The following is a 5,010-nucleotide window of genomic DNA, read 5'->3' as shown; positions in this document are numbered from 1 at the left end:
TTTGGGATAACCATCGTCTTCTTCCTCATCCTCGTCCCTGTCCGACTCCTTTCCTTTTTCACTGGGTTGATCTCCTTGGAACTGCTGGATCAGGAGCCGACACTGTCGAGTGGTGTGTTTAGGGTAAATTAGATTCCCCTCTTCGTCCTTCTTCATGTGGATGTGACACGGTAAATCCAACACATCATTCCCTGCATGATCCTTCACTTTCTTAGGGGCCCAGGGCCCTTTAGGTTTTCCCTTGAACTTTCCTTGAGCCACTGCAGCAATCTCGCCGGGTGCCGCCGGCTCGGCCTTACGCTTCTGTTTCCGATTGGAATTACCTCCACCGATCTCTTGGCCGACTGGCTTACTCTTTCCGCTACGGAGTCGATCCTCTTCTTCCCCGTTAGCATACCGGGTGGCTATTTCCATCATCCGAGTCAGAGTCATATCACCAGTCCGACCGAACTTCAGGACCAACTCTCGGTATTTGACACCTTCCTTGAAGGCGCACACTGCTTGATGCTCTGATACATTTTCAACGGTGTGATGCAAAGTGGTCCACCTCTGAATGAAATCTCTCAAAGTCTCATTCGGCTTCTGCATGCAATGTTGCAACTCGGTCAATCCTGCTGGTCGTTTGCAAGTGCCTTCGAAAGTTCTAACGAACACTCGAGCCAGCTCTTCCCAACTGTATATACTGCTCGGAGCTAACTGAGTCAACCACGCTCGGGCCGACCCTTCCAACATCAGAGGAAGATGTTTCATTGCTACTTCATCATTTCCACCACCAATCTGCACAGCCACTTGATTATCCTCAAGCCAAGTTTCAGGCTTGGACTCTCCGGTGAACTTACTGACTCCGGTCGCCAACCTGAAGTTGGGAGGAATCACTGCCGCCCTGATGGCTCTGCTGAAACACTCTGGACCGGAAACATGCACTCTGCTGCCACTTGGGCGATCTCTGCCAGGGTCTTCTCTATGCACTCTATTCTGGTCGACCAGGCCTTGAATGAGGATGGATCTCGCGTCGAAGCCTGGTTCTCTTGGGTCGACTGAGGCTCTGCGCTCGCCACTGTGATGACGTCTGTCATCATTCTGCCGAGGCACATATGACACACTCCTCGGAGGAGGTGTGGGTCCCCGACGACGATTGTCACGGTCGAGTGGATGATCATACTATCCATGGCCCTCACGCCGCGGGGGCGATCTTGGGCTGTCGGCCGACTGAACTGTATTCGCTATTACGGATCTGCTGTGAATCTTATTCCACGACTGAGATGCTGCTGTGTTTTGCTCTCCTGCTGCCCGGAGCAAAGCCTGGATCTGCATCAGCACTCTGCCAGCCTCCGACTAGGAAGGTTGGATCGACTCTGCTATTCGGGCGGCAGCTGTGAGGTTCTAAATCGGAGTACGGTATACCTTGGGTGGAAGCGGGAAAAGCTGTCGTCGACTGGACTCAGGGATCCTCTCCCGAGCACGCTCGTCGAGAGCATGCTGAAGGTTATCCAGTCGAGTGCGCTCAGCCATAGCTAGGCGCACCTCCTCCAAGGCCCGAGCCTCGAGGGTTTCTCCAACGATGGGCGTGTGGAGTGCATCCATGTTGTGGCGACGAAGTTCTTCCCTCTGCTGTGAAGAGAGGGGTTCAGGTCGGTACTCCTCATGGACGCGCGACGGATCGCTGCCCCCGTGTCCGTCGTCCTCTCGGCGGAAACCAGGCGGACGGTGAGGTCCGTCGACCATCAAGACTTCGGCTGCAGGGTCGCTGCTATCGCACTCGGATGCGGTCTCCACGGAGCCAGTCGACAGATCGAACAGGCCGTGGAGAGTTTCGTCGGGCTCGATTGACGTGACTTGATGGGCGGCCGAACGCCGAGCCACCATGTGCTTCACCCACCGCTGAAGCTGCGATCGACCGGATCGCTTGCGGTGGCGGACAACGGGGAGGGAAAAGACCATCGGAGCCGACTGATACAGAGTCGACGGCTGCCGGAGAAGGACGCCGCGAACGCACGTGCAGAAGTGCGTCGCCCCTCCAACGGGGAGTGCCTCAATGTCCAGGGGAGCTTCTTGAAGCCACGCGGAGTCGTCGGCGACGAAAATGACCGTGCCGAGACCGATCTCGCGGCCCTCACCCAATCCGCCGCCGGAAACCATGATGATTATGATCGGTAAAACTTGCAACTTCACCAACAAGTCGCTAAGACACCTGCCCTAAGGTGGGCGCCAACTGTCTGGTGCTAAGACTGACAGTAGAAAGGGGGGTGATACGTCTCCAACGTATCTATAATTGTTTATTGTTCCATGCCATTATATTATCCCTTTTGGATGTTTATGGGCTTTATTTTACACATTATTATCATTTTTGGGACTAACCTACTAACCGGAGGCCCAACCCGTATTGCTGTTTTTTTTGCCTATTTCAGTATTTCGAAGAAAAGGAATATCAAACGGAGTCTAAACGGAATGAAACCTTCGGTAGTGTGATTTTTGGAACGAACGTGATCCAGAGGACTTGGAGTGCAAGTCAAGAAGCAGCCGAGGCGGCCACGAGAGGGTAGGGCGCCCCCCTATAGGGCGCACCCCCTGTCTCGTGGGCCCCTCGGGCGGCCACCGACGTACTTCTTCCTCCTATATAAGCCTACGTACCCCGAAAAGATCCAGGGAGCACCCTAAACACAATTTCCACCGCCGTAACCTTCTATATCCGCGAGATCCCATCTTGGAGCCTTCGTCGGCGCTCTGCCGGAGGGGGAATCGACCACGGAGGGCTTCTACATCAACACCATAGCCCCTCTGATGAGTTGTGAGTAGTTTACCATAGACCTTCAGGTCCATAGTTATTAGCTAGATGGCTTCTTCTCTCTTTTTGGATCTTAATACAATGTTCTCCCCCTCTTTTGTGGAGATCTATTCGATGTAATCTCTTTTTGCGGTGTGTTTGTCGAGATCCAATGAATTGTGGGTTTATGATCAAGTTTATCTATGAGAAATATTTGAATCTCCTCTGAATTCTTTTATGTATGATTGAGTTATCTTTGCAAGTCTCTTTGAATTATCAGTTTGGTTTGGCCTACTAGATTGATCTTTCTTGCCATGGGAGAAGTGCTTAGATTTGGGTTCAATCTTGCGGTGTCCTTACCCAGTGACAGAAAGGGTTGCAAGGCACGTATTGTATCGTTGCCATCGAGGATAAAAAGATGGGGTTTATATCATATTGCATGAATTTATCCCTCAACATCATGTCATCTTGCTTAATGCGTTACTCTGTTCTTTATGAACTTAATACTCTAGATGCAGGCAGGAGTCGGTCGATGTGTGGAGTAATAGTAGTAGATGCAGGCAGGAGTTGGTCTACTTGTTACGGACGTGATGCCTATATACATGATCATGCCTAGATAATCTCATAACTATTCGCTTTTCTATCAATTGCTTGACAGTAATTTGTTCACCCATCGTAATACTTATGCTATCTTGAGAGAAGCCTCTAGTGAAACCTATGGCCCCCGGGTCTATCTCTTATCATATTTGCTTCCAATCTACTTTTATTTGCATCTTTACTTTTTGCATCTATATTATAAAATACCAAAAATATATTTATCTTATCATACTATCTCTATTAGATCTCACTTTCGCAAGTGGCCGTAAAGGTATTGACAACCCCTTTATTGCGTTGGTTGCGAGTTCTTTGTTTGTTTATGTAGGTGTGTGGGACTTTTGAGGAGCCTCCTACTGGATTGATACCTTGGTTCTCAAAAACTGAGGGAAATACTTATGCTACTATTGCTGCATCACCCTTTCCTCTTCAAGGAAAACCAACGCAAGCTCAAGACGTAGCAGGGGTAGTTATGGAGAGGCAAGATCCTAGCTATGGTGAAGGTGTACACACAGAGTTTACGAGTTCAGGCCCTTCTCAGTGGAAGTAACATCCCTACGTCTCGGTGCCCGGAGGCGGTCGATTGGATTATGCGTGTGATATTACAGGGGGTGCGATCCCTTGTGCCAGAGGAGGGGTGTGGCTTATATAGAGTGCGCCAGGACCCGAGCCAGACTCCATTACAAGGGGCTTAATGTACATAAAGTAAGGGCGTTACTGGTAACACCAGCCTTAAGTGTTGTTAATGACCTGAAAGACTACGGAGTGAACGCCTGCCCATTGCCACATTGAGTGACTCCTGGTCTTCGGTAGGTTGAGTGATTCTCTGGATGGTCGAGTGACGATAGAGAGGAAGACTCCCGAGTGACATGATTGTCGAGTGGATTGCACTCGACATCTTTGACTTGGGGTCTCTTGTTGTCTCTTGAACTTCTTATCTTCTAGGGTAGTGACCTTGGGTAGGACGTATAGGTCAGGCCTATGACCCTACCCCAGGTTTGTATCCACATCAGGGGCGCACCCTCCACCCTCGTGGCTTCCTCGATTGCTTCTTGACTTGCACTCCAAGTCCTCTGGATCACGTTCGTTCCAAAAATCACGCTCCCGAAGGTTTCATTTTGTTTGGACTCTGTTTGATATTCCTTTTCTTCGATATACTGAAATAGGCAAAAAAACAGCAATACGGGCTAGGCCTCCGGTTAGTAGGTTAGTCCCAAAATTGACATAAAAGTGTAAAGTAAAGCCCATAAACATCCAAAACAGGTAATATAATGGCATGGAACGATCAAAAATTATAGATTACGTTGGAGACGTATCAGCGACCCGGACCGACATTATGCCTACGCTTATGCGAGACTGGTTCTACCGACGTGCTTTGCACATAGGTGGTTGGCGGGTGTCAGTTTCTCCAACTTTAGTTGAACTGAGTGTGGCTATGCCCGATCCTTGAGAAGGTTAAAACAACACTAACTTGACGAACTATCGTTCTGCTTTTTGATGCGTAGGTAAGAACGGTTCTTGTTCAGGCCGTAGCAGCCACGTAAAACTTGCAATAACAAAGTAGAGGACGTCTAACTTGTTTTTGCAGGGCATGTTGTGATGTGATATGGTCAAGACATGATGCTAAATTTTATTGTATGATATGATCATGT

Source organism: Triticum aestivum, chromosome 1B (assembly GCF_018294505.1).
Source record: "Triticum aestivum cultivar Chinese Spring chromosome 1B, IWGSC CS RefSeq v2.1, whole genome shotgun sequence".
In the NCBI taxonomy this organism is placed as follows: domain Eukaryota; kingdom Viridiplantae; phylum Streptophyta; class Magnoliopsida; order Poales; family Poaceae; genus Triticum; species Triticum aestivum.
This window is presented reverse-complemented; position numbering follows the sequence as displayed.